The sequence below is a fragment of the Anas platyrhynchos genome, chromosome 9 (assembly GCF_047663525.1).
Source record: "Anas platyrhynchos isolate ZD024472 breed Pekin duck chromosome 9, IASCAAS_PekinDuck_T2T, whole genome shotgun sequence".
Lineage (NCBI taxonomy): Eukaryota > Metazoa > Chordata > Aves > Anseriformes > Anatidae > Anas > Anas platyrhynchos.
Genome location: NC_092595.1, coordinates 8,929,236 through 8,941,006, shown reverse-complemented (window position 1 = coordinate 8,941,006; position 11,771 = coordinate 8,929,236). Strand labels below are relative to the sequence as shown.

The 11,771-nt window shown below is 38.6% G+C and overlaps 1 long non-coding RNA gene across 1 annotated transcript in view; it reads right to left on the bottom strand.

Annotated features, from left to right (window-relative positions):
- Positions 1 to 11,771, bottom strand: part of LOC110353630 (uncharacterized) — a 100,948-nt gene that overhangs the window by 87,305 nt on the left and 1,872 nt on the right. Inside the window, exons 2-3 of the long non-coding RNA XR_011811512.1 lie at positions 7,617 to 7,683; positions 6,503 to 6,618 (exon numbers count right to left, since the gene is read on the bottom strand). This is a non-coding gene — a long non-coding RNA (uncharacterized lncRNA). The remainder of the gene's footprint in view (positions 1 to 6,502; positions 6,619 to 7,616; positions 7,684 to 11,771) is intronic.

The following is an 11,771-nucleotide window of genomic DNA, read 5'->3' as shown; positions in this document are numbered from 1 at the left end:
CAGATCGGATGACAGAACCACAAACACTTCAGTTATCTAAAATTTGTCTACCTTCTTCCACTATGAGTGTGCTTAATTTAGAATAGAAAACTTAGCCCAGTCTTTGAATATCTATCAAAGTCTGAGATTTTGGTGGAATATGTTAACTAAAAAGCAAATATTTCCAACAAATTAAAATGCATTTTCACTGTGTATGGATCCAATAACTCAGCTGAAAAAATCACCCCACAATAAATAGACCAATAAATGATTTAATGCCAGATCAGTTCACCAGTTAGAACCACTATGCAGTCACACAAAAAGTTATTGAAAAGGTCAGGTGCTACAAATGGTAACTGGAAACTGGAGGTAAAAGCAAAAGGGGAAAAAAAAGGCAAAGAGTCTTCTGCAGGAGGGTATTTCTAATCATGACAGTTCAGACCCCTACAAATCACAGAACTGAACTCATACTTTCTGCATCTAAATGTTCCCTGACATCGTAAACACACTTCCCCTCTCCTGGGCCTGGTTCCTCCAGATGTAAACAGACGTGTTTACACAAACAATTTTTCTTTTTTTTTTTTCCCCCTCTAATTAATTGCATTAAAAGCCACACTAAAATGGTATTTAAGAAGTCATGATAGTCATAATTAAAAAACATCACTCTGAATATAAATTCAGTCTGGTTACATCTAAACTTTTGTTTAATACAGTTTAATTGGCCACCTTATAGGTGTATCTTAGATAATTATCTGTCAAGACAGGTGATATATGATCAGAAATGCTTACGAACTCCAAGAACTATTGCTAATCTGATCCTGCAATTTTTTCATTCATTCCTTTCCTTGCAGGATAAAAAGCGAAGTCTATCTTTTTTTCTTTTAGCACATGACAAGTACTGAATTTATAGAGTTATAGAAAGGAAAGTCTTGACAGTTATGTTGGTTTATTCTTTTTTTTTTTTTTTCCTGAATATTGACTGGGATAACTCTGGCTATAACTGGCATATGCTATACTATTAAAAAGAGTGTAAGTTCTGAACAGTTTTTCTTTAAGAATGAGAAGACAGAGCCTTGGCATGTTCTCCCTACTGAGCCTTGGATACATGGCCACAAGTCGTGAAGCAGAGATTGAGTTGTCAGAGCAGGATAATATAAACCTGGACTCTTCACTGCCTTCACTGAATTTAGCATAGTGATAACGAGAGGTTCCATTAATGTTTAATACAAAGAAGTCAGCTTCAGTTTTGACTTCTTGTTTTTATAATGTACAAAAATCATTACTTGAAAAAAAAAAAATCATTCTGGACTAAAAATCAGTGCACAAGTCTAAACATTTTGAAACAGTATGTTCTGACAGTTTGAGGATGGAACATTCCAATTCTCACTGACATGCTCCCACAGAAGGTTTTAATTGTGACAGAACAGTACTTTCTAATGGAAAAATATGCTGTCAGAAAATTACTGACCCGGCTTGTTTCAGACCTGCTGCTGAGAAGCTCTGCAAAACTACCAGTTTCTCCTACTGTTGCTGTCACTGGAGCTCTCTTCATCCAGTGCACTCCAACGCTTAACAAGTGCTTTTCTCCTCGGCCAGCAGATGGCAGATTTTCTGCTGCAGTAAAGTCCCTGATCCCCAAATGCGATCCCCAAATTAGGGTTTTGTGCTTGCCAGGAAAGGCTCAACATTCAGCGTCTCTTCTGTGTTAGTAACACTGCAAATCAAACACCACATCTGTGCTACCAGGATTAAACATTAAGCTCAATCAAATGCGCATAAAAAGCTCGCCAGTCACTTATCATGTGCAAGGTGTAAGAATAATGCTGTAATTTCATGAATATAAAAATTAAAAATAATAGATAGTCCTGCATCAGAAAAAATGCATTGTGCCTGATGTAAACAACTGGACATGGGAGTCTAGGGTGTGAAAATATGTCTGAATTAAGCCTGTTCGTGATACTGCTGAGAACCAGAGCCACCTGATGGCCATTTTGCTACTCTCTTCTCTCTTGTTCATTACATCTGCGGCAATGAGACAAAAATACGTATTTTAACCGACAAGAAAAAATCCCAGCTTTACTTTCAGTGGCCTGCTGGGGTTTTGCTATAATTCAGACGTGACCTTTTAATCACAATCTGCAATTCCAGTCATCCTCTACTGCTATGTTCCCATCGTGTAACTAGCCAGGGGAGAGAGATGTGCAGGCACCTAACAATAGAAAATTGTGGGAATTAACAGTGAATACTGGAATGTGATGAGATGTAAGAACCTACTTCTTTCATTTTTTTCTTAAGTCTCCCAGCCAGCAAGATAATTGCTCCCAATTCAGAAATTACAGCTCTGAGGATAAAATGGGTCTAAGTGGGTAGACAATTAGGAATGGCAACATGACATGGTCACTGATGTATAGACAGAGCCATACCAAATCTGAAGTTCAGATTCCTCGAGTATTCTTAAAATATACGTATATATATATATATGGAGACAGATATTTTCAGTTCCACAACCAGCTACTCACACACGACTCTAGATTCTGCCGTGTTTACAAAAACGAGATTTGTATAATTCAGCTTCCACAGCTTTAATTATGCTTTAAGCAAAGTTGTCTTGGTAAAATGCAATTAATAGCAATGTTTCTACTGCATTCTAAAGTAAGCGGAAGGCTGCTTTAAGGAGGAAAGAGTGGAAGTTTTCCTAATTGGGTAAGGCATCTTGCTACAATGAATACTAAAATTACTGCTGCTACTGAACTGGTTTCAATCTGCTGCTCAGTGAAAACTCAAACATAAGCTCTGAAGGAGTAACTCGTCTCAGTATGTAATAACAGATCACAGAAACCTGATCTTGTGATCCCTTCTGCCACAAATGCCAGATCACACATTGCTGAGCTGTGATTTCAAGACCAGATATTAAACTGATGGTTTCACACCGTGAACTACCAACCTTGCTGTTTCAGTTCAAAGTGAGTCACAAAGAATTCCTGACAGAATCCAGATGCATGCAAAAGAAGTACATTTGTTGTAAAACTGATACCCAAAACATCTTTTATGAGAAGTCACTGTACAAATACGGTGGATGACCCTCCATCTTCCACTGCAAACACTCATTAAAGGAGACCTAGTACACCACTTCCCTTGAAATGAAAGAATAGTCCTGTGAACAAAAAACAAGGGAGTGAACAAATAAAACTGAGTCAGGCAGGGAATGAGTGAGGGTATACCTTTTACCCAGGGAAAGCATTTTTAAATTAAACTTAGATTACCACAGGAAAAAAAACAGTTGGGGTAGATAACAACGGAGTACTACTGAAATGTAATGGCCATCAACAAAACATGGGATCCATAGCACAATGAAAGAAATATTTTTATCTACATGCCCAAAACACTACTGTTCAGTGCCTTGAAAAATCCACCAGACACATGTAAAGAAATTTAAATGATAAAGGAACATTGTTTCTCTCTAACCCTTAAGCATTTCAGCAGAAGTGAATTCAAAGTTGCCATTCAACTTAATAGGAAAAAAAGATTAATCCCATAAAGCATCACAGAAAAGGAAATCTACTATAGCTGAATTCACTTCATTCCTATGTGCCAGCTGTTCTACTAGCTCTGTATTAACTAAAATAGTAGTAATGCTTACCAAAAATAATAATAACAATAATCAAGGGATGTAATGCAACATAACACAACTTCCCAGGAATCAATCCAGTATTGACAAAATGCTCCATAAAGAAAAAGAAGAATCAGTTCCAGAAGGTGTCTAGCTGTCATAAGACTGTTTAAATAATCAGTCCGAATTCCCCCAAACTGAAAAATCTTGTTTAAGCACATAGGCCTAATTTTAAATTGTGCTGAGAAACCAGTACTCCCATTAACTTTAAATAGCTTTGTAAGTGCTCAGCATGTCTAAAAATCAAGCCTTGGAGCGCTCAGCTAGTGCCTTTGGTGTAGAAACACTATTACTTGAAAGGGAGTTGGACACTGAATAGTGCAGGACCTCCTTGCACAACAGAAAAAGGTGATTATGGGCAGCATTAACTCTCAAAAACAGCTCATGCATTTAGAAATGTTTTGGGAACTGGTGCAGGCCCTGGCAATAATCACAGAGGCACTAGTGGCTTAATTGCTTTTTTTTCCTGGCTCAAATACAGAAATTAGAGTGTTCTGGGCAATGTTTTGTCATACTTCCTTCTTCTCTTGACCATTCCCACAAAATAAACCAAATTGAAGAAGCAGAAAAACAAGCACAAAGTACAAGATCTCCTTTTTCCTCAGAGTTCCGTACAAATGTGCAGACAGATTAACAGACTTATAAACAACCCTTTGTTTAGGTTACCTTTAGATAAAGTCCCTTTTCTACCAAAAGACAACCAAGAAGACTTGGAAATTTCCTCTAAAGCTGATAGATTGGTTAGTTGTAGTTTACACAGTCTAGCACAGGAGTAGCTTCAACAAGGCAGTTGTAATGCACCTGCACTTCGTTTTGCACACTGGACACAGCTGATCAGCCACAACATGTGTGTAGCAGCGCTGCTGCAGCTCTTCTCTTTTTCAGTGTAAATACGTACTTTAGTTCCAGTTGATGGTGGCAATAAATATACAAACTATGTGCAAGAGATAATTACCTGCAACATACGAGAATAATCTGTCAATTAGCAACATGACTGCTTCTGGCTACCTGTTTTTGGCAACACAGCCTACATTAAGTTGATCTAAGACTGCAACAATAACTTTCCGCTAATATTTATCTACAACAACTAAATTTTATCTGTATAAGGATCATCCATTCCTTCTTGAATAGTTACCCAACACACAGGGTTTTATTATATGGGGTCATACTTGACTGAAGCATCATCTCAGATCTCTGAAGAACCCAAACCAATTTGGTCCACAAGGTGAGTGAACTTTCCTGAAATGCAAAGCCTAATGCTCTGTGGAACTCAGATATATACAAAATTATTCACTCCAGATATAAGATATGAGCAACTGTTTGGAGCAGAAGATAACTAAACCCTTGTCACCTGGATTACCACAATCATGGATTTAGCCTTGACTTCTATGTGCTGGCTCAAGAGACCTATGCAAAACTGAACAGGATGTCATCAACCACTGACTGCAGTGGGGACTACAGTAAGTAAAAAGAATGGTTCCAAAGACTGCAGATAAGCTGTCTGCAGCTTATGACACTGACAAAATGAGTGTGACTCACAAAATGAGTCTGACTCCTAAAAAAATACACTTACACATCCAATTCCTCATGACATACCTTTGAAATGGCAACTGATGTATTCATGATCAATATAGCTATCCCAGTGTCATTCACAGCTGAGAAATGCCATGTATAAATGCTATAATCTCAAGGAATAACAATTTCACAGTGAGAGACTGTACTGCTAACAAAATTCAGAATCCCAATTGTACTTTTATTTATTTACAACCTGAACTGATGAATCTTGATCAAGCTAACAGGCTGCTATCAGAGAAATTCACTCTAACTCAACCTTCAAACAAAATTTCAGGAGAAATGGTCAAGCATTTGATAAATGGCAATAAGTACAAAAATAAAAAAATTGCAAAGGAAAGGCTGCTCTATCCAAGCATACCCAGTAATACAGCAATCAGTTGGCTGAGCAATATCAACCTACTATTTTCAACATAACTAAGACACTCGGTGTTATTGCTGCCTTTAGTATCCCTCTAAGGTCCTGCTATGCAAACATGGCAGGTGTGCAGGGTTTGCTGGGCAGGGCACATTGGTTAAGTTATCTCAGAAAGAGACTGAGAGAATGAACACTGGAATGAAAGCAAAAAGCTGCAAGATCTGGCAGGCTAAACAGATGTAGAAACAGCGGCAGAGCTTTTGGGATGAGTGTTTAGTAGGTAATTCTGCAGAAAGCATGGAGAGTCTTGGCCTACATATCTCACCCTGTTCAAAAGTTTCCACAGAAAGCAGGTCTGGTGTCAGTTCTGCATTCAGAATTAAAGATTGATAAAATATCAATTTATCATAAGAATCTCACCTTAGAAAATATAATTGCACTTGCACTTTGAAAGGCCTCACAGTACTGCACAGCTGAATGTAACAACTGACATGTTTTAATACAGAGAGAATTCCTAAGTGTATGCTGAAATTTTTCAGCAATAGTTTTTCTTCTTCCTTATCTACCTGATTTTTATTTTTTTTACAGCTGTCTTTACCCAGGGAAACAATATTAATGCCAAAGCAGTGTCAAAAAGCAGGTATCTTGAAGCAGCAGTATTTTCTAACTGATAATCACTCTTCTCTCTCCTTTCTTTGCAGCATTTCCTCCCGAAAGCAAGGGAATGCGCTTGCTTGCTCATCACTCTTGCTACCCTAAACAACTGAGATAGCTTTGTTCTTCTGCACCAGCAGTTCTGCTCATGTACACTGAAACTGAATTTCCTTTTTTAGACAGCAAGGACACAGACTTTCTTCCTCTTCTCCCTCCCTCTGCCTCCCTTCCCCCTCCCTCCTACAGCCTTTGCTGTGCCCTCATCTTACCTTCAGCAGCAGAAGAAATCCATGCTGCAGTTTTTTTCTCGTTAGTAGCTCTATGGCAACAGCAGCTCTGAGGCAGCAGTCCTTGATGCTTCTCACTTTTCTCTCTCTCTCTCCTTCTGCATAAATATAAGCAGTTTGTTTTGCCCACTAAATTAACATAGACAATTCCAATGTGAGGTAAATTAACAAACACAATTCTGATCTGATTGATTTTAGAAAAAATATGTTCCCAAGGGTACAAAGTTGTATTCCTCAAAGAGCTGAATTCAATGCAAATGAATAATAGTAAAGGAAACCAGACAACTCCTTTTGTGTAATAAAGATAAGCTATGTAAATTCATCTCTGTGATACTCAGCTTTTTTTTGACAGAAATGTGAAAAAAATAAAAAAATCTAAGTTTAAAATGCACAAAACATTTTATCCAAATGAAGTCCAGAATGCTGTAAATATTTCGTAACTGAGTCTTTTTTTATTAATAACACATATATGAAAATCAGTGGTTTGCTTGTTAAATCCCTGCTAAAGCAAAAGGAATAATGTTATGCAAGATCCTGTAGTCTTGCAATCCATGGAAAAGTATATACGAGAATATATTTGGAAATGGTTAACACAAGCTACAGAAGACAAATGAGCAAGCAAAGTAAAAGCACCAGTAACTGAGTGGTTATTGAATAGCTATAACATCCACTTGCTTTGAAATTAGGATTTTCCTAACTTTCCCTCTTTTAAATTAATCAGCAAAATGTGCTACAAATAAAGGCTGAATATGTTAGAAAAAAAAAAACAACTGCATAAGACTCAGAAACAGTTATTGCCAAAAGCTCTTAAAGTATCTAGCACAAGATAAAATGACTTTGAATAGCAGTACTTGTATTTTCTTTTCTTATTGCAAAATGCTAGTAAATTATAACTTAATCACTTTTCAGACACGCATGGAATAAAGAAATCAATATATTTCTGTAATTCGACATGAGCTCTCCTTTCTGTCTCCTGCTGAGCGAAGAACAAAGGTTTCTGGTCACTGCCAACGGCTGTGACAGAAATGCTGAACTGCATGCCCTGGATTAGTACAAGAAACACCACAGTAATTCCGAGCTAAAATAACGTGATCACCTGCATGCTGCCTGTGCTTGCATCAGTGGATCCTGGGAGAATCTGGGCAGCTGTTCTTGGGCGCAACCTGAAAATAAAAGAATGAATTGCACCTTACATGTTGATTTTTGCTGTATCTGGTGGTATTCAATCAGCACACAAAATAAAATGTAATAGCATTCTGCAATGGGTTACAGCACAAACAACTAGAATTAAGGACTGGCCTACAGATGCTTCACAACCCTACAAAGAAACCGCACAGAACAGAGTGGAAAAGTTACTAGATAGTTCCTTGGCAGCCCACTTGGCAACCTTACCCTCCTAGGCACGCATTTCAGATGCAATTATGACAATACCATGCATCTGTAATATTGTTAAAGACCTTGGAATATTTACACTTGTCTTCCAGAAAATCTCAGAAGGATTAACAAAACAAAAATGAATAAACAAATATCAATGTTTAACTTATTTTTTTAAACTTTCAGCCGGGTGGAACCTCAGCTCCCCACCCAGAATGATTGTGCTGTAGGGCTGAAGCACAGCACACAGAGCAATCTGCCTCAGCCTTAAACAGTTTACAGTCTAAGGGATACTTCTAAAACAGGAGATTATAATTCTCATTTTAAAGGCAGATGAAATAAGGGCACAAAGCTGAAACTACTCATCTACAATTTCATATTAATCTAGTACTGCTGACAGAAATAAAGCTCAGGGAATATGAGCTATGGTTACCTGCAGAAATGCATAGGTTCCATTTTCTTAAAAACATTAAAGCTCTGTAGAAAACTATCAGTTTGTCGAAATAAAGGTTTGCCTTGAGGCCCTACCTCTAACTACATAGCTCATTTTATTAATGGCAGTCTATTTATCTTTGTTGTTAACGTTTACATGTTGTAACAAGCTCTACAGACTGCAAAATGCTCCATTTTGGAGGTTAAAATGCTCTGCTACAGAAAGAAACAGAGACTTCAGCAGACACACTGGGCTGGATATGAACAGAAAGGGCTTCTGTTAAATAATAACGAAGTGATTTCTGTGATATCTTGCTCTTGCTGTTCAAAGATGTACGCATTTTAAATATTCTGACAACAAAAGGCTGTAAGATGCTCACAGCACAGCTTTCTGTGCGGTGCTGTATCAGCTCCCCACCTAGCCATTTTGCTGTCACGGATCTGTGATGGGCCCTCGTAATTTGCAGCACGGTGCCATCCTTCTGAAGAGCAGCGTGCCTGATGTTTTAAGGCAGAAATCAGGATGGGGAAAGAGAGTCATATGACGACTTCATTAAGCAGGGCACAGAGCACGCGGATGTCTATCTACAAATTCTGATCCTGGGAATATAGCCCTGTAAAATCAAGGAACTGCCTGGGCATTTTGGAGTTTTTCTCTTAGCTTGCATGCATTAGTTCCTCCTTGTAAGAACATAAAAAGCACTCTGTTTTGTGTTGGGTTTTAAATCGATGAGGAAAGATACTCAGAATTAAATACAGAGCATCGCTCAGCCTGTAGTGGGTGTTTCAAAAATGAAATGGCAGAAATCAGCTCAGAGATTAAAGATCTCAAGCATCATCAGTGGATTCCACATTGAACCACGAGAATAAACGATTTACATGGATGGTTTACTAGTATCAGAAGAAAATATGGTTTCTTTATAAAAACACATATTGTTAAATTTACCTTTTCCTCAGAAATTAAAACAGTTCTATTTGCAGACTGTCTCACAGAAGTATATGACATGCACTATTTCATGGTAGCGCAGACATCTTCCAATTGCCTTAAAAAACAAACGTAACCACAGGACTCTGCCAGGAGGTTATCAGCAGCTGCCACCTGTTAATCTGTCTAGCTTTCTTTGCTTTTGCAGGAGAAAGAACAAACTTTACCCCGAAAGAATGCACGCAGCTTCTATCAAAGACTGTGTGAGCCTCTTCTCGTTACCTATCTCCACATTTTTCAGACGTTTGCCCACATGTAACCTCTGAGGCAAATAACTCAGAGGTTACACATGTAACCTCTGAGGCAAAAAAAAAAAAGTTACTGCACTTTACAGAGGAAAAAAATGAAGTGCAAACTTCTCGTTCCAATAAAAGTCAACGGGAAGTCCCTAATAAATATTACCTGTTCAATTTTATTGCTAGAATGCCATGCTTGTGGTCACCCTGGGAGTCCTCTACATAACCAGAGAACAGAGTTAAGCTGATGCCACATCCTGGGCATGACTACAAGCCTTAACAACAGTAAGGAATAATGTAATCACTCGCTCAAGGACAGAATTCAAGACCTGGAACTATGAACATCGCGTTTCACAGCATGCAGAGGCCTGAATGACTGAGAAAAAACATAGAAAAATCTATTTTTCTGTTTCAAGTATTTGAGTTGGGAATACTCAGTAACATTACTGGCAACGAGAGGACTTAGGCTAAGAAACAAAGCATGCAAATCCGAAGCAGGAACACCCCTTGGAGACTTGTGCTTGAAGCAATTAGGGAACACAAGCCACAAACCGCCGTGCGCACGTTGCAGACAAGTGAGTCAGCTGGTCAGCAAAAGGTCCTGGCCACCCAGCATCCTCTGGGTGGGACAGATAAATGGACTAAAGCTGCCTAAATCCCACTGGCTTTCCATAGTGCTTGGCTCCTAATTCAGTTAAGCGTTTTTGACAGTGTTCCTTATTGGCCGAAAGCTTTGACTAGGAGAGAAAATTCCGTGTCTGGAAGTACTTTCAATTCACTCGGCATGGGCATCCTGGAGATTTCACAACAAAAGTCTGATTACAGCTACAAAGAATAGAAATATCTGTCAGAACAGAACAAAGTTGTAAAATGACTTTTTAAAAGGATGACAAAGCAAACCTAGCAGCCTAATGTGCTAACGTCACCAAAATGGGGATTTCAAATTACCCCAAGATACTAAAGAATACAAACCAGGCCTTATTCAGAACATTAAAATCACTGCATTTTATAAACTGCTGTTATTTAATTTGTTCAGATTGTAATTTCAGTGGAATGACGGAAAAAAACACATGAGTTAGCATTAATAAAGCCCTGTGACTGCAGTTAAATAACAAGCACGGGTCTCCTGGAATTCCAACCTTCTCTCTCGGCTGGAGACTTTCCAGAATCTCTGCTATCCACTCCTACATCCGAGGAAGCATGCTTTTGTTTAGGCAGGATCCTTTGGGAATGATGAATTGAAAAACATTACTTCTTGCTAACAACACCCTAACAAGTCATCTTGATCCTCAGCACAGCCTACACTGAATAAACTCTGTCTACAATCACTTTCTCTGCCCCACTAGTTGTGGGAATCACGAAATACATGGCATGAACTCCAGCAACGACTAGAGTTCAGTGCAGGAGAGGAACTTGGGGTCTTCCATGTTTCACGTGAAGTACATGGCAGTTTCATGGTACGCTCAGATCACGGTATGAGATTTCTAAAAGGAGATCTCTGAAATTTCCTAATGCAAACTGCGACATTGCCAGAACACTGACGAGCAGGGACTGCTCAACTAGAGCTCAGTTTCAGGAGGTGTTGACTCCTACTGCTGTCTTTAGATACACGATTCTTTACTTCGATCTGCATGAATAATGACTGGAAACCCAGCTGCTAAACCAGCTAGTCCATCTGTTACCCCATATTAATAAATGCATAATTATTATGCTCATTCCCACCAAAGATCTCATGATTCACCAAGATTGTCTTTTGTCTTCTACTGAAGTGTGCACGCATAAATGTGGCCATGGATCCTAATAATAGTAGCACAGACTAAACTAGCATTTAGTATCTTTTTGGTATCACTTCTGCCTGATGATAACATGAACCTGGTCCTTGAGGAACAAGCTTTCAGTTGAGACTGTTTTAGAAAGCTTAATAAAATTAACGCCAAGGGATACAACAAATCTCAGCATCAATCCAAGATTTTGTCAGTGACAAAATCTGACCTTCAGACACATTTATGACACTTCATGGTTAGAACCCAGGCAGAGCATGGCTACCACCAGGCTAAAAATACACAAACTAGATACGAGATCACAAGCAAATTCGCCGTTTGCACTACTGTAATCAAAGAGGTATTTCTCAAACAGTGTATTCAGGAACACAGCCTTTAAGAGTATACAATGTCCCAAAATTTTCCTTTGCTACAGTTAGACCAGGTCTGTTACATTCTAGTCG